General features: G+C 43.2%; 1 long non-coding RNA gene across 1 annotated transcript in view; it reads left to right on the forward strand.

Annotated features, from left to right (window-relative positions):
* The window catches only part of LOC308192269, a 37808-nt gene extending 22438 nt beyond the window's left edge, over positions 1 to 15370 (forward strand). The window contains exons 2-4 of the long non-coding RNA XR_013948684.1: positions 165 to 303; positions 2534 to 2642; positions 13532 to 15370. This is a non-coding gene — a long non-coding RNA (uncharacterized lncRNA). The remainder of the gene's footprint in view (positions 1 to 164; positions 304 to 2533; positions 2643 to 13531) is intronic.
* The last annotated feature ends 3158 nt before the right edge of the window (positions 15371 to 18528 follow it).

The raw sequence follows: 18528 nt of genomic DNA on the forward strand, positions 1-18528 counted from the left end.
CTGAATATAAAATTAGGGAGTTTCTTCATTTACATACAGGTAAGGATTGTGCTGTCATTTTAATTGATATATAGATTGAACACCGATGTATTTTCTCTTCCGAAAGCAAAATGAAATATCATTATCACAAGAAATGCCACTAACTTGGTCATTCTGTGCAACAGGTACCTTTCATTTGCCTGTGGTCCAGTTTAAAAGCACGTGATGACTTCAGATACTAATAGTTGAAGATTGAGATGATGCTTTTACATCCCTGAGAAAACTGGGACAAGAGAATGTGAGTAAACATAGAAATATGGCAAGGTAAGTTTCTGTTATTAAACTGAAAATGATGCCTAACATTGGAGTTAGTAAATAATTTGATCCTAGTAGAAAGTGATATAAAAGAAGCTGCTTTTAGATTGGGGAATTTCTCACATTGAATATAACAGGAAACAAGAAAATTCTTTATTATTGCCTTTTATATTTTAAGGTTTGTATCTCTGCTGTAGAAATGGAAAATAAGACAAGTATCTCCTGGAATGGCTGATTTAGAGACCAGATAGTCCCTGAAGTTTCAGTGGAAAATGTTTGCAGATAGACTATATGCAATCACGGCATCAAGTGAGCAGACCTAACAAAATAATCTATCAACAAAAGAACAGCTTCTTATTTTCAGATGGAAGAGGAGAATGGACTAGAAGGATGCACGGAGCAAGCTCTACTGGTTGCCTTCTACACTTCACAACATATTTTTTCAAATCGTGGGTTACAGCCATTGCTATCTCCTCAGTACTGGACAAATGAAAGTGAGAAAGAAAATATAATGATTTGCAGTTGCTTTAAATAATAGAATTATAGACGTTAAGTTTATATGTTACCAGATACAAAAGGAATGTGGAATATTAAGTGTTTCTTGCAACAGGTCGTTTTAGGAACAAACATTACTAAGATAATAAATTCAAATGCTTCTAGAGACAAATTTGTTGAAATGTTTGTTTTAGCAAGGAACCAATAATAAAGAAAATGAAGTTTCTTGACATTGCACTGAGTGGCTATACAGGATGCTTCAGATTTGGGGTAAAGTTTCATGGTGATGATTTAGGAACCCAAGTCCCATGAGAATTCCCTGTGGCCACTCTTAGGCTGGAAGGGACTTCCCTTCCCTTGAGGATGGCAGAACAGATGAAATGCCTTCTCTTCAGCTGCTCCCAGCCATCTCTGTTAACCTTGGCTGAAACCAGCACTGGTTTAGGCCATGCTTCAGCAAGGTGGACAGCAGCTGAGGCAGGGTAGGTGCAGGGGTGGGAGGTCCCATGAGCCATGACCACCTTTGTGGGAATCGGGATCCAGCTCCATCCAGGGTGCTCCTCCTGCTGGTCCAGAGAGCCACCTGGCTGCTGGACCCACCTGCCAACCTCCCTCTGTGTCTTCAGCATCCTGTAGGGCTCTAGCAGGGCTCCATGTCTGTGTGCAGGCAAATCCTCATGAGGATCTTCTTCTCTCTAAGGCCCCTTGATAGGAAGGGGAGGCTGAGGGGCACCTTCTGTGGATAAGGTCAGGTCTCTTTCTAGGAATGGTAAACCCCATCTAAATGACAGTTAAATTGCTAAAGCTAGCTGGGAATATGAGAAATTTTCCACTTAAACAAATCAGAAATAGTCTTAATTATTTAAAATAGTTCAAAGGGGATTGCATTTGGGGAGTAGCTTTGACTAGACACTGACAGTTTTATTATCTGAAACAAGCTTTTGTGGTGGAATTGTGCCACCACTCACACCAAGTGAGGCTTTAGGATTCAGTTTGATAATGTTAAGGAACGGTGATGGGTTTGTTAGCTCTGTGTTGGCTTGCAGATGAACATCAGATACTGTACAACAGTTTCCTCTTTGTTTGGTCTAAGCAGTACTCTTACACAAATGCTGGGACTTGAATCAGGATTTTCCACTACGCAGATTATGTTGGGCAAATGAATGTTCCTTTAGCAGAGGGCGGTATTGCATTGCATTTTCATGTATCCATACCTTATTTTGTAGGCACATAAAGCAAATAGATCTCAGAAGACTTCTACTACAGCTAGATAGTGCTATTGTGAATTATCTTTCCAGATTTTGTTTCCTACAGTTACAGTTGTCTCTTTCTAAGGTCTGAAGGAGCATGTATGTGGGTGTGCAAAGGCTGGGAAGAACAATGTTACCAAGCCTGTTTGTAAAGAAAATGCACATAACAACACTTGGAGTACTTAAGAGCAATTTATGTAGCCATCTAGATAAAGTTACAGGAGCGAACTGTTATGCTAAGTGCATAATGCTGTGTTAGTCCTGCTTATCTCATTTCACTTACTTGACAGACAGTTCTTGTACCAGACCAGTTTGTGCTTGTGTAAAATAAGCAGTGAGAATAATTCACAACCATTCTTCTTTAATGTTTTTACCACCTGGAGCCAGAAACGGGCTTTCAGCCCAAGGAACAAGGAAGCTCCTTTCATAACTTCTTAACAAGCTCATGCTCACTCTGTTTGACATCATGCTGCACACAGCACTTCTTTCAACAGATGCAGCAGAGTTTATTGATGAGTACCTGCTCTGCTCTTAAACCCAGGGTGCTACGTCACTGCCCAGAAGTGCAAGTGGAAACGAGGAGAGAACTCTCTGTGATTCAAGGTACTCCTAACATCCTTTATTGCCTTTATTGAGTATGAGTTTGATTCAGTACCTACTGGAGTCCTTTTCTCTGCTAATACTGATAACACATTTTAAATATTGGAGGGAAAAAAAAAAAAAAAAAAAGAAAACATAGCCAAATGCCCATAATATATCATGGTGGTTTCCTATAAAGGGTTGTCATTGTGCATCAGTAATGGTGTTTCAGTAGGGGTGGGTAAGCAGCAGATGGGCTGGCATGGCAGTAAAAGTTCCAGAAGACTAACACGACCCTCAACTCAGAAAACTTTGTGTGAACATATCAAAGTAGAAGAAAACAATTGGATGTATCACGACATTGTATATCTGCTTTTACCCCTGGGACAGGGTTATTGGACACGGCATCTTTCAGAAGTAAACTGATGTGCTTACTTTCAAATTCACCTTGTCCCAAAGTAAATATGAATTCAGAGATCATGAAATGGGATAATTATACAAATTATACACAAAATGGAAAATTATGATAAAGAATCTATGATAGCATCACTGAAGAATGTTTTCCCCATTTTGCCTACAGGTAGAAGTCTTACAAATTCCCTTCTTGCATTTTGGTGCTTTCATCCATAAGATAGTTGAAATGTCTTGTTCATTCAGAATACTGGGGAATTAAATGTCATGTTACTTATACTAGACTATATTGCATTAAATCTTGGAAAGGAAGATAATCTGCTGGTGAATATGTAAAAGTTTAACCATTCTTTTTATTTAAGTTATAGCTAAACTACCAAGTTCCTCAAACCCCTGAAAATCAAGGATTAAAATGGAACCTGCATCACAAACCTAACTACAATAGTTAATCACTGAGTTAATCACTCTATAAGGTTTAATTATTATTCTGTTGTTTCTGCTCTCAGAGTGTCTTTCTTCATTGAATAACGACATGATTTGACCAAGTAGAGTTAACAGTCCTCCATAAAAAACGAAAACAAAAACAAACCACACACAAAACCAAACCAAAAGCCCCACTGTGTTCACATGACACAAAACACTGCTCGAGAACAAACTCATATCATCAGCCTAAATGTGCTAAAATACACTGACAACCCGACTTTGTACCAGCAGGATTTATGCCAGAGCTTGTATTATCTTCCTGTGCTGCTCAAAGTTTGTGATGGTTCTGCTATTTTAAGTCCTCTTATAGCCAGAATAAGACTGGTAAAAAAGCACAAAACCAGCATAAACTCCACAGTATGTGCTCTGGTTAATCTGACAGAGATGATGTGTGATGATGTTTGGCTTCACGGGTGATCTGAGAGGGCTCCGATCTCTGAGAGACACAAGAAGGGAGAATGCAGACACTTTGAAGCTGGGCTAAAGCAGAAAACTTTCATGGGTTGAACTCAAATCTTTGGGCTGGAGACTCAGTCAAACACCAAAAGTGCTTTGGTTGTACTCCAAACATCGTTGCCTCAACCTGTTCCTAACAGGAGGAATAGGTAGTTCTCATACCTTGAGAATAAAAAGATGAACCAGAAATAAATAGGTCCCTCCGAATAGCCCTAATCACTGTGTGATCACCCCTGGTTCTTCTGAAAATTTCAATTTGGTTTGCAATAATTTTATCATTGAAATTCTTCGTTTAGCAGTTCCTTGCATGCAGAAGCTCTCAGTAATTTCATTTAGTACTTTCTCGAAGTTCCCTCCAAACAGGATATTTACAGGGATCAGACAGGCTCTGTTGGAAGTACACTTGAATGTGCTCTGTAAGAACAGAGAAAACTCTGAAAGCAACATACTAACAATATTTTTTTTCCAAGGAAGGAGAAAAACGAATGAAAACATTTTTATCAGGTCTCTGGAGTGTCTTCTAAGGCCCTTAGTAGTCAGATAAAAGGGTCTGTACGATGTTTACACAGCCTCCTGCTGACTAATTACCATAGCAGCTCATATAAAAGCAACAGTAGAAAGGTGTAAAAGTCATTTGCTAGGAAGAAATAGGAAGCAATCAGCAACACTTTAAACAAATTATTGCCATGAAATCACTCTCTCAGCTTGAGATAAGTACTCGGGGTCTGTTAAAGTTATAACAGCCCTGTGGCTTCTCCTCCCAAGACATTTTTCTGCAAAGATTTATTCATAAAACATAGGGATGCAGTAGAGATATGCATTAAGCTGGTGCTGAATATACCTGTCCTCGGGCTGCAGCTGGTCCCCTCCCTCCCCATATGTAGCAATTTATGTGTGCGTGTGTGCAAGGACTTTCCAAAAGTGTAATTATGAGTGATGTCCTTTCGCAGTAAAGCAGAAGTCTGCACAGGTTAAGCCCCTTAGAAGTGGCTGTCTGTAGAAGAGCCATCTGCAAATGTCTGTGGTAGGTAGCGGGGTTTTGAGCTGCCCCGAGAGGGAAGCACTTGGCACAGGTGAGCTGGGAAAGGAATGTCTTTTTGGGGGAAACCTAATGGACAGGAGTATTTTCTTGGGCTGCCTGTGAAGCCGGGCCAGCTCTGCGGCCACCCCGGCTCCCTGGGAGGGATCTGTGCTCTCCTGGCGCTCTGCCTGGGGAAGGAGAAAGCATCGCCCTTGTGAATCCCCCACGTTGCCCTTGGCAAGAGGCCACATCCTCGCTGAACATTTGGCTGCTTGTTCCAGCTCACTGTTAATACTTCCAAAGGGTACTTGAACTGTGGATATGGTTTGTCGTTACGGGAAGCTCAGAAGTGTTCACTTCAGGAATACTGCCATTCCATCATATTCCTCGGGGTGCGAGTTTTCTGGCTTATTGTCTCTTCTAAAAACCTGCTTTATTTTTCTCTTTTGGGAGCAGATGGGAGTGGATGTGGAAAGTGAATATGAGATCAATCACTTCTGCCTTTTACTCAAAATCCGAATGTCTGCCCATTACCCCTGATGTCACCAGCGGGATTAGGAATGCAGGTGGGGACTAAGCAGATGAGCTCTTGAGAAAGAAAATTTAATTTTGTAAATCTCCTTTCTGAGAGGAACTTGGCTCTCTAGAGATGCAGGGCTCCAGGGTTATGATTCAAAGAGAAAAACAGGAATAGCAGCGGGATGTGGTAATATGCAGTGTGTGTGTGTGCCTGTGTGTGTGTGTGCAGAACTGGGTTAGCGGGCAGGGAGCTGGGGGAATGGGGCAGATGGGATGAGGTGGGATGGTCCTCTGGTACGGGGAGTGGGAGGGCTGGGAGGTGAGGGGGCTATCTCTGGTGTGACAAAATGGTTCTTGGCACTTGCAAACTGTGCCTGAGCAATGCCCGGGAGCAGGCCGGGAGGCAGCCGCCGGTGCTGCTCCCGGGAGCCTGCTGACAGCCAGATGATAGAGGCAGATGTGGGGCTGCACTCAGGCCCCTTCCCTGGCCTCACTGTGTTTACTGCATCAGGCATAGCCAGAATAACACCGGCATACACAGAGCAGAAGATTGTTTGAGAGAAGTAAGATCTCTGACACAGAAGAGGGGAATCGCTCCCAGTGTTCCCAAAGGTGTCTTTGATGGATGGAGGCATTACAGGCAATTCCTAAATCAATGAGAAGAAACTGTTAATGGACAGCAGAGATGATGCAAGTTCCCACTGCAGATTTGCAATGGAAAAGAGCCAAGCTATAGCCAGCTGCCTGTTTTTAGGTATCATTTTCTGATTTGGGTGAGCACATGCAGCTGCAGGGATAACCCATTCAAACCACAGTCTCTGCCTCTGTCAGACAGAAGAGATTTGTAGGTGTCACAGACTCAGGGCTCATTTTTGTGATCCAGCTCCCTCAGAGTCAAGCAGCCACACAGGCGTTCACCAGTGTTTCTGTAAAAAGCTGTGGTAAGCACTAGCTATTCTATTGTTGCTTTCTGACCAGCCCAGCACCACATACCTTGCAGCACTCATCCACTTTTTGGGAGGTGAATTCACTCAGAAAGGAGGGTGAAAGAAGGATGCTGCTGTTCTGTGCAGCCGCATTGCCACTAGCCTCAGTCATATCAGAAAATATTGCTATTAGTTTTGTTATTGTAATTCTCATTCCTGTCCTTACCTACAGGAACATAAAATTTGCTGAATGTCTTACACTTACTTGCTTCTATATATGGGACACCAGTCCTTTTTAGTTTTGAAAAATCAGGGAGGTTGGACTTGTTTTACATTTTTTCCATCTGTCATTGGTTGTGTTTTGAGTGTTACTTCCAGCTTCTGTGCTTTCTTTGCTGAGGACTTGACTTTTGTTAATATTAAGTGGAGATGTATCTGGAGCACAAAAATTGGACCCATCTCTGGATTCAAACTTCTCCAAAATTCAGGCACAGCACAAGATAGAGTTTGTTCAGGCTCATGTCTGCATGGAAAATATTCAATCTTGTCTCAAGGTTTGTTTACATGTTTTTTGATTTCAATATTATACGAACCAACTGCGATTTAATTAGTGAGGCATTGTAGAAATTCTTCTTATGGGTGTAATTTGCTTTGATCTCTTGCCTGAGGAAGGAGTTTAGCAATGGAACCACTGCTTCTTCCTAATATGAGCACACATAATTGTACTTGCTTTGTCCTGGCTGTGCACTGGATTATTTCTCTACTGATTTTTAAATATTGTTTCTTCCTCTCAAATAAATTCCTCCTGCCAGGAGCTAGCCATAAAGCTTCTGCTTCTTTGCTATTCCATGCTGGTTTAAACTTCATGCTACATGCTGTCAAAGCTTGTTTTTTTTTTTTTTTTTTTTTAATTGGGGTCCTTCTGAATAGGAAAATGATCAGTGATCATCTTTTGGAATATGGTTTCATAACCTCATGGGTTGCTTCAGATCTTTGCTTTACAGTTTTTTTACACGTGTGTGGGAAACAAGCAACATCCAAAGATTCTTATCTATGCAGTCAGCAAACTTGAAAGAGCAGCACATGTGCAGTTATTTACTTGTTGCGATGGCATTGTCACACCGGGGCTTTCTGGGGTACCTATCCTATTGACCTCTTCAGTATTAGGTGGCCTGAATCCAATCCGTGATGCTCTTTTAATTGTCTTTACGCTGGCAGGAAGGAGTCTGCCTGGACACGCTGTCAGGCAGGGAGCAGGGGGTGAGCCTGGCTCCTTTCCTTCAGGAGAAACAGCTGTGCTGGAGCCAGCCTGGGAGGAGAGGTCAGCAGGTCGCCTTGGGGTCAGCGATGCAAAAACCTGAGTTTGACTAAAGTCCTGGTTTCCACAGAAACAGCAAGTCTTCCCTCCCACTTTTTGATCTTCTTTCATCTCTCCCAGCTCCTCCCTGCAGTCTTGGCATCTGATGTACCGGGGCCAACCAGCTCAGATTCATCTTTCAGCAGCAGTCGGAGGAGCTGCTGACAGTCTCACCGTGCATGCCCAGCAGCTAAAATACTCTCCTCTACAAGTCTGCAACTAGCTGTTTATAACCAGGCTGCAGCATAGCGTGTGCCCCAAAAGTGAAGGCTGAACCAGCAGCCAAAAGGGAAGAGCAGGGTCTAACTATTTAGCAAGGCAAGGACACAGCAGGACCTTGTTGCACAAACTGGGAGGGGAAGAAAGGAAGAGAGGAATGCTGCAGGAGGCAAAGAGAGGAGAGCAAGTTCCCCCTTCCCCTGCCCATGGCCTCTGCTGAAGGGATATTCATGGGAAAATAAGTGTTGCATCAGTTTATGGTATAAAATAAAGGATGCAGAGTGGGATGATTCCATCAGTGATTTAGAGAGTTAGGTGTTTTTTGTTGTTGTTGTTGTTTGTTTGTTTTTGTCCCCCTGTATATAAGCATTTGTGTTTTTCCTTCAGTTTCTGACAGCCTGGGCTGACAGCCTCAATAGTTTCCTCTAAATAAAAGCTAACACTCAGCAAAGCTGACAAGCAATCAGCATTCAGTCTATGCCACAATTTCCCTTCTTCTCCTCTTATTTCTTTTCCCTCCCTCTCCCCTCAAACTCAACGCCCACTGCCTCTGAAGATTAACATCCCTAATTCCTTTTAGGAAGACCATTCCAGCAGATTGAAGAGAGCTGGTGAAACTGAAGAAAACTCCTTGCATGACTGTGTCTCAGTGTACTCTGTGCCTCACATACACACCTGTAAAATGGGGGTGATACCTCCTTTAGTAAGGTATCACCTCCAATTTGAGTTGATGGTCCTCTTGAGTCCTTTCTAACTCAGGGTGTTGTATAATTGTATAAATGCTGTGACTGTGAAAATAAGACTGTGTAAGGATAACAAAAAGGCAGCTGGATAGCATGTTTGGGAAAAAATAATGCTGAACTCATCTTTCCTGCAAAAGAAAAGCCGAAGCCTTGATTTAAAAGCGCAGGATGAAACAATATGCCAAGAAGAGCTGGCAGCAGTGAAGAGGGAAAAAAGTATTTGTTTTGTGTATTTTTAAAGCATGCTTTTGCAGTGTCCTGCTGTCATATGTTGCTGTGTCCTTCTTGGCTGCTGCTGGCTGAACTCAGGCTTCAGGCAGACCTTCCTGATGTCTGGGCAGGAGCTCCTCTCTGCTCATGATACAAGGAGCTACACATGCTGTCCAACTCATCTCTTGAAGCAGTGTAACATTTTCTACAACCCCAGTATACTCATTCTGCACGCAAACATGTTTTACAACATTCATATGGGTTTCGGTATGGTTATTATTATGGGCTGGACCTCCTGACGGGCAGGCACTGTACCAACATGGGGCAGGAGTTTACAAACTAAGTATCTGTGGTGCCTCACTGTGTTGCAAAGCTTTCTGCTTATTTGTGGGACAGAAATAAAATAAAAGGCAGTGCCCTAAGGTTTCCCTCACTGTGCCACTGACTTCTTTTGGCCTCAAAGTCAGGGATGAGCTGCTCAGACTCCCGCAAGGCTGCCAGCAAAGGGACAGGGTCGTGCAGGGTTGAGGACCTGGTGAACGGCAGTGTAGGGGTGAAATAAGGGGGTGCTGAAGGCATCTGTCTTCGTCTTCAGTGCCTGTGCTACAAACACGCCTGGAGCAAGGTGAGGGCAAACCCTTGAAAGGAAGGCAATATGAGAGCAAAAGAAGGTACAGAGATAACATGTGGATAGTTTATAAAATTCCTCAGGTTTGAGGAAGAACTTAAAAAAGATACTTGTTTCAGAGTCCTGAGATAAAATACTGACAGAGATAGAAACCAAGGGGAAAGGATTTGGATTTTTTTTTTCCTCTTTGTCCGTTTATTGCCCTTTTCTGTCTTACGACCTCTTCCTTGACACAGTGAGTCATGATCCTGAGGCAGAGGGCTGGGAAACTTTGAGCCATAGATCCTCTCTGTCACAGGCATGCTCCAGACCCAAATTCCTGATGATCCCAATCATCTCAGCTCCACACAGCACTTGCCTCAGCTGTTTGCAAAGCAGTGTTAACCACCTGGCTGCCTTGTGACATGCATTCTTGGGACACCCAAACCAACAATATACATTGTGGTAAAACCTCAGTCTCATCAAGGTTCCTCTTCAGCTATAAAAATGAAGCAACGGGTAGAGCCCACACTTTGATTTTTCCCAGACTATGGGTCTTCTCCTGTTCATTATAACCACTCTGGGATTTATCAGGCAATCACAGGCCTGATAAAAAGCCAGACTTTCAATTATCTATTCAGCCACCTCAGAGAAGGGCAAAAAGATGCCAAGGCTGCCTCTGGTGGGCTGGGGTCACCCGTGAGGTCTGCCTGGCCCGAGGCTGCTCCTCAGATTTCTCTCTAACTTCAGCAGCAGCCAGATGTCTCACCGCATATTTGCAAATGTGTGTAGTACCAGACCTGTCTTGAACACGAGGAACTAAAGCAGGTGGAGTGACTTGCCCAGGGTCACAGTGGATATCTGACATAAAATCAGGTTTAAACCAAATCCTCCTTTAAGACTCTGAAAGGCTCGATAGGATCCCTTCGACAGCTAGGGTGTCACCACCAGCTAGCATTAGTGATCAGTCATTCTGCATGGCATCTTAGCTACCATCCCCAGTCAGGAGTTCAACAATTAAATATTAAGCTGGAGAACAGTTTCTAGGCCTTGGGCATTCAGAAGCTGAACAAATCTAGGCTGTGTGTGGTAGACACTGAGGTTAGAGAGAAGTGTGGTACTTGGTTAAGAAGAAGATTGACAGCTTTTCCCTTGCACTAGGACAACTTGCATTTTTTGTGTGCAAATTTCCCTTGCACTTGCACACTGAGCCACTGTATCAACAGATCACAGTATCACAGTATCACAGATTTCTAGGTTGGAAGAGACCTCAAGATCATCGAGTCCAACCTCCGACCTAACACTAAGTACTCCACTAAACCATATTGCTAAGGGCTACATCTAAACGTCTTTTAAAGACCTCCAGGGATGGTGACTCCACCACCTCCCTGGGCAGCCCGTTCCAATGCTTAATAACCCTTTCGGTAAAGAAGTACTTCCTAACATCCAACCTAAAACTCCCCTGTCGCAACTTTCGCCCATTCCCCCTCGTCCTGTCACCAGGCACGTAGGAGAACAGACCAACCCCCACCTCTTTACAGCCTCCTTTAAAGTAACTGTAGAGAGCGATAAGGTCGCCCCTGAGCCTCCTCTTCTCCAGGCTGAACAAGCCCAGCTCCCTCAGCCGCTCCTCGTAAGCCTTGTTCTCCAGACCCCTCACCAGCTTGGTCGCCCTTCTCTGGACTCGCTCGAGCACGTCCATGTCCTTCCTGTAGCGAGGGGCCCAAAACTGAACACAGTACGCGAGGTGCGGCCTCACCAGAGCCGAGTACAGGGGCACAATCACTTCCCTAGACCTGCTGGCCACACTGCTTCTTATGCAGGCCAGGATGCTGTTGGCCTTCTTGGCCACCTGAGCACACTGCTGGCTCATATTCAGCCGACTATCAACCAATACTCCCAGGTCCCTCTCTGCCAGGCAGCTTTCCAGCCACTCATCTCCCAGCCTGTAGCTCTGCTTGGGGTTGTTGCGCCCCAGGTGCAGGACCCGGCACTTGGCCTTGTTGAACTTCATACAGTTGGCCTCAGCCCATCGCTCCAGCCTATCCAGATCCTCCTGCAGAGCCTTCCTGCCCTCGAGCAGATCGACACACGCACCTAACTTGGTGTCATCTGCAAACTTACTGAGGGTGCAATCGATCCCCTCATCCAGGTCATCGATAAAGATATTAAAGAGGACCGGCCCCAGTACCGAGCCCTGGGGGACTCCACTAGTGACCGGCCTCCAACCAGATTTGACTCCATTCACCACAACTCTCTGGGCCCGGCTATCCAGCCAGTTTCTAACCCAGCGAAGCGTACGCCAGTCCAAGCCCCGAGCAGCCAGTTTCTTGAGGAGAATGTTGTGGGGAACTGTGTCAAAAGCCTTACTGAGGTCAAGGTAAACCACATCCACAGCCTTTCCCTCATCCACCAAGCGCGTCACTTGGTCATAGAAGGAGATCAGGTTCGTCAAGCAGGACCTGCCTTTCATAAACCCATGCTGACTGGGCCTGATCGCCTGCTTGCCCTGCAAGTGCCGCGTGATGACCCTCAAGATAATCTGCTCCATGAGCTTTCCTGGCACTGAGGTCAAACTGACAGGCCTATAGTTCCCCGGGTCTGCCCTGCGGCCCTTCTTATAGATGGGCGTCACATTGGCTAGCCGCCAGTCAACTGGGACCTCCCCCGATAGCCAGGACTGCCGATAAATGATGGAAAGCGGCTCGGCCAGCTCCTCCGCCAGTTCTTTCAGTACCCTATAGATACAACAATGATAGAACAATGATACAACAATGCACATTTATAAACTATACATACTTCAATAAACACAATTATAACACATTAAATTCTGAAATCTTTGCTTCAGGGTCTTCACACTTCATAAAACATTTTTTGAAAAACTTGCGGACACTTTAATTATTGTGTAAGCCATGACTAATATTAAGAATGACACTCCTTTTCCAAAACAGAATTGACTCATATTTATTCAAAGCTACAGAGTAAGTAACACAACAAGAGGTTCTGCTCTGTCCTCTCCTACGATCTGCAGGGAGGTGGATGTAAGGGTTGATGCTGCCCTTCCTGAAATCAGTGAGAAAAATGAGAGACTAGATGGAAGAGTCTTGAGAAATGTAACTTAATGTAACGTGTGCATCTGTACTGAAAATTAAGCCATGCAGCAATGATTGTGCACAACACGTCATATAAAAACTGCACTCTGGAGCCTGTGCTTAATGTGACAAATCAGTATTTTCCACAACAGCAGATTTTTTTCTTTCTGATAGCTTTGAGAAGGGTGTTTTACAGATGTGAAAATACTCTCAAGTGAACTAAAGTGTTTTGACCAAAGAGCTCCTCCAAAATCCCAGACTCCTTTGTCTTTTCTGTTAAGCTAAATATTCCATTATAGATGTCAAAGCATATAGAAACTGTATCTAATCCCAAGATTAGGCATATGGCTACAGGTAACTGACTTTTTGAAAGAAAATGCAGATTTAGGAGCAAGGCTGCACTTTCTTTAAGGTGTGTATTGCACATCTGAAATACATGAAGCAATAATTTTGCTTTAAGCAAATATAGAAAAAATTACATGAAGTTTAGAAAGGATTTCAAATTTAAGTCTATTCATTCTATTATATATATTTGGCTTCAAAGCTTCATTTGTTAATGTACACAAGGAAAAAGTAAAATCTGAAACAACCCATACCTACCTTTTAAATGTATTGTCCTGTCCTCTATAAAAGCCAAGCTTTTTTACATTATCAGCAGCTTGTGCAGATATAAATTTAGATCATGGTAGGTCTGAGTCAGGGGGGAGATTTACTGCTGCATCCCATCCATCCCACAGCACAGAGAGTGCTCTGACACCCAACCCAATCTTAGGCATCAATAACAGTTTCTCTCTTGGCTTTTGCTCTTTGCTGAAAAAGCGTCTTCCCCCCCTTGCGGCTACATTTCATCCCAGGTTTTCCCTTTCCAGTCTCAGGTTGTGTAATAAGTCACAGCAAGGGCATCTAATCATCTCTAGAACGTGACAACATTTGGTTCAGATTCCCTTATCAGCATCACCTTTCCTTCTGCCTCTGCCTCATCCTTAAAGAAGACCAGGCGGTGGGCCTTGGAGATCAGTCACACGTCGACCGCTTCTTCAAACACTTCACGTGGGAAACCGTTCAGAGGCATGATTGCTGAGCTGCAGACCTGGAAAATAACTGTCATCAAGACCTTTACATCTGTCAAAGGAATTTCAGCCCACTGACACCGCTTTGCCCCTACATTTTTTTTTTAAACTTCAGCAAGACCTTGGAATTTTATGACTTAAAATTGCTACTGTGGTGCATTATTTTGTGAGGAGTTCTATTTCACACAAATGTTTTAGCCAAGAATTTGTTACACACCTTGAAAATGAAAAAGATCATTATTATATTGTGTAGGGTAATTAAGACGAAGCCGTCTGCTTTATTTCCTTTGTTCCTGTTGATTTATGGAAAAACCCACCTTCCTCTCCAGCACAGCTGCATGCCAACCAAGGATGGTACAAATCTGAAAACAGCCTGGAACTGGAGTAGGAACTGAGTTTGGCAGCACTGCAGGCTGTCTTGCACTGACAAGTTCTGCTAAATAATAACACTCAGGTAGATTATTAAAAGTTTTGTTGAAGAATCTTGACCTGATCATGGCTGGATGTGGCCCACTGCAGAAATTCTAAATTCTGCAGAATATATCTGCATTAAAAGATACAGAACCTGTATTATACTGACCACTATTGCGTCTCTTCTTGTTAAACCTTGCAAGAGGCCAACTGAATTCCTATCTGAGTGTTTTCACATGCTATGTAGTTAAAATGTAATGCCATTTAGAGCTTTACAGAATACTGTTTTAGTCATTTGGGAATTTGTGTGCAGGAATTTTTAGTTCTTAAGCTGTGCATGTGCATAAGCATGTTTTGTGAATCTTACATAAATAGTTTAAAAGCCCCTTTTTGAGAGTTGTGTTTATATAATATAGAACTTTTGGTGGAAAATGCAAATTACATGTTATGAATACACGTAAATGAATCAATGTTAGCTTACTGCTACCATTGTATATAGGAGGTAGAAAGCATTTTGTGCTCTTATAAAATTTGCATTTAAATTCTGTTGAACCTTTTCATAAAATAATGTTTTGTTTTGTTTTGTTCTAGTTGAATACAAAATCACATCCAAATACTGAAACTGATGTGTTTTCAAACAAATGTTATCTGGCCTCTTCTTCCCCCTGCAAGTTAACAGCAACCTTAAAAAGATATGTTGACTTCTATGAGGCTCTGTCCTTTTCTCTGTAAAATGCAAGGTAGAATGTTTAGCAAGCAAAACTAAAAACACAAAATTTAAACTGAGGTTCAGCGTTGACCTTATATTGTCCCCACCAAATTAACCTTTGTATCACCTAGTGAGCAACACTTTGAACTCGCGTAGTTCCCTTCTCCTGGACATCACACAGAACTGGAAATAATTATCCAACAGCAAGAAAGGCAACTGTTTAACATGGTTCTTAGCCTAATTTATATATAATTTCCCTGGCACATTAAGTGTTGCTGTGGTATTTTTGCCACCATTTATACCGGAACAGTAACCAGGGTCAGCTGGAGAGGGGCAATTCCATCAGCCGTACTGTGCAGCATCCTGGCAAGAGGAGTTGGCTCTGAGTGTGATTATAGCTCTTCAGGCAGTGAAGGCACACAGAAAAGACACCAAATATATCTTTTCCCCTTCCCTTCCCTTCCCTTCCCTTCCCTTCCCTTCCCTTCCCTTCCCTTCCCTTCCCTTCCCTTCCCTTCCCTTCCCTTCCCTTCCCTTCCCTTCCCTTCCCTTCCCTTCCCTTTCTCAGCACTTCCTTCCTTCCTTCCTTCCTTCCTTCCTTCCTTCCTTCCTTCCTTCCTTCCTTCCTTCCTTCCTTCCTTCCTTCCTTCCTTCCTTCCTTCCTTCCTTCCTTCCTTCCTTCCTTCCTTCCATCCTTCCTTCCTTCCGTTTTTGCTTTTCTGAGAGAGTGTATTCCTTCCTTTCCCATATAAAAATACATGGATGTGTCATATTTGTTATTGCAAGGCATCCAACACAAACTCTTTCAGCCTGCCATGTGTTTAATACGAAAGTTTCATATTCATATCTGTTAACTGTATAACCACAATTGCTCATAAAATATTCTTTTACCGTCTTTGCTGTGACATATGTCTTTTCTAGGTAGATCGTTCTACACTGATGGAGTTATGGTCAGTCTGTGGTAAGAAAAAGCAAAGATTTGGTCAGATACAGAGACAAAACCTTGCATTCTGGATTCACACAGCAGAAGTGTATTAGGGGAAGAAGATCCTTCTAATGGAAGAAAAAGTCAGTGGTTTATAAGTTGACTTAGTTTGTCAGTCACCAGCTGTGGCTACGGGGTTATCAGTATGTCTGTTTCTGCTGAAGATGAGGAGATAGCAGCTCATTTCCAAGCAACTTTTAATTGGCTTTAGTCAAGTAACACAGAGCACTGATAAGTTATCAACCATTTCTAATCAGACACTAGTTCAACCCTCCAACATCCCAGCAAGACCCATTTGGACAGTGGTCATATGCTTCTAGCTGGAAGCAGCTGTTGGTGCAGGCAGAAGTTTTGTTTAAAAATAGGTCAGTGAGCAGTTAAAAAGTCTGTCCTCCACAATAAACAAACAAACAAATAAATAAATAAATTACTCTTTTCACATCAGAGGAAGCAAAATGCATTCCCAATGGGGATGTGCTTTGTTTGTGTACATGGCAATACAGCAGTCTTTCTAATTATCACCTAGTCAAAGAGGATGTTTTCTGTTTTGTGTGTATGGCTGCATGTTACTCATTCCTGGCTGCCTTCTCACCCCTGTAATTTCAGCGTTCATCTGTAACACTGGAATGCGTGCCCAAAGAAGAAAGCCCGTGAAAAAACAGATTTGTAAGGAAAAAGAAAGCAAATACCCTCCCCCTTGAAATCTAGAGCAACATCCCCCTCATACAGTTACAAGACACTTCAAAAAGATGGGTGTAGTAAAAAAATTAAAAACATGCTTTGGTTTTGTGTTTAGGAAGCACTAGCTCAAGTAGCAGCAGGTATCCCTCTTTTTCTGTTTTCATTTTCCCCACATCAGAATTGCAGCCTGTTCCCAAACACATGCCAAGAGCACACACACTAAGCAGACACTTCTACTTTCAACACAGATGCATCCCATCTCCTCTGTACAGTACTGTGACCACAGACAAAAGGTGTCTTTTGCAGCGACCCTGTCATTAGTAATAGAGTACTCTAATTTATTTCCTTCTTTCAGTTTAATCAAAACACTGCCAGAATTGTGAATATATTTCATCATTAGTGGACCAACATATCTGTTGGTGTATAAATAGGTCTTTCTTGCAGAAACTTGTAGCATAAGTTCTTCAAAACCTCATTGCTTCTTCATTTCACTGTAGATGGATGTGGGGTCTCCTTTCTTTGCTTAGCTCTGAATTCACATTTTGCCAGGCACCTTCAGGAAAGAAAAAATGCCTTGTACACATTGTGTTTTAAAATAGAGATGTCATGTTTAAAAGCACAGAGTCATTGAAATCTGAGATCATCTATTTCTGGTTTTCATTAATGTAAGCTGCACATACTTGCTCACCATGACACATTACAAAGTCCCAGTCCCCCCATCACTCAGAAATCATCTCAGCCAGAAAATCAGTGGTTAAAACATGCTGCAGCTCCTTGCTGATGTGTTTACCTGATTTTCTCAAGCATAAGAACCACAGTGCACAAGGTGTGTGGGGCAGGTATCTGCTAAGCATCCTGGAGTACACACCTACTCCCCCTTACTCACTTGAACTCAGGGAAGGTGATAATGTACACAATGTACATATGCACGCTGTGTGCTAGTGCATATGTAGCCACAAAGGTGTCTGAGCACCCTGGCTGGTGAGGCAACTGCTGTGACCTGTACATTCAGATGGAGAATTTGAGACATCTGGAAATGCAGGTTCAGATTCACAAAGAGGAACTGAATTCAAAGGTCCGTAGCCAATTTTCTCTTTCTCCCAACAAAACAAACAAACAAACAAACAAACAAACAAACAAAAACCTCTTTTGCTTCCCTGTGCTTCAGGGGAGTGGACCAAGATCTACATACACTACCTTAGCTTCTAAATCGTCCTCATATCAGCGGCTGGCTTTTCTTCCTGTCTGTTGAGGAGATAGCGCCAGAGCCCTGGGTCCGGCCCATCCCCAGCCGGCCTGGAGCTGTTCATTCCTGAGCGCTTGCTTGTCTTTTCCCCAGGCTTGTTTGCAACGTGTCAGTGATGGTGATAAAAGGCGGCTGAACCAAAGGCGATGTAAACAGACAAGCGCTGTCTTCACGCTGTCCCTCTAAAGCGCCTCCTAGAAAGACTGGAAAAAAAGATGCAAATAGCTTATGAAGGACAGTGTATTAGGGACACAACTACCTTTTTGGTAGCCTCTCCAGGGACTAGTGACAAGGCTGTTAATTCATTCCACAACCACAAAACATCTGAAAGCCTCTTGTTTACGAAACGGGATGCTGGGTTAACACACACAGGGCCTAGCCCAGCTCTTCGGCTGTGGCCTGTGGGCCGGAGCAGCCCAGGCGCCATGGCCTGGAGAGGCTCGGCTGCCCACTCCAGCCCCAGGACACCCAGGCTCCTATCAAAGAAGCTCCTTGAAATCGGCAGCCTTACTTTCAGTTTAGTCTTGAGAAAGAGCAGGCCCTGCAGTGGGAAAAAAAAAATAAAGAAGAAGAAGGAAAGAAAGAAAAGAAAGCTTTCAATTCAAAGCGCATAGTTGTGAAAAAGCCTTGTTCTGAACCAGGGTGAAGGAAAGCAGCTGAAGGCATATATTCTACCCTGGCCTGCTCTTAATTATGCATTTTGAATTGAAAACAAACATTTTTAAAATGGCTACTGAGACGCACTTCTCGAATGAATCCAAGAT

The sequence above is a fragment of the Anser brachyrhynchus genome (genome assembly GCF_964034855.1).
Source record: "Anser brachyrhynchus genome assembly, chromosome: 3".
NCBI classification, from domain to species: domain Eukaryota; kingdom Metazoa; phylum Chordata; class Aves; order Anseriformes; family Anatidae; genus Anser; species Anser brachyrhynchus.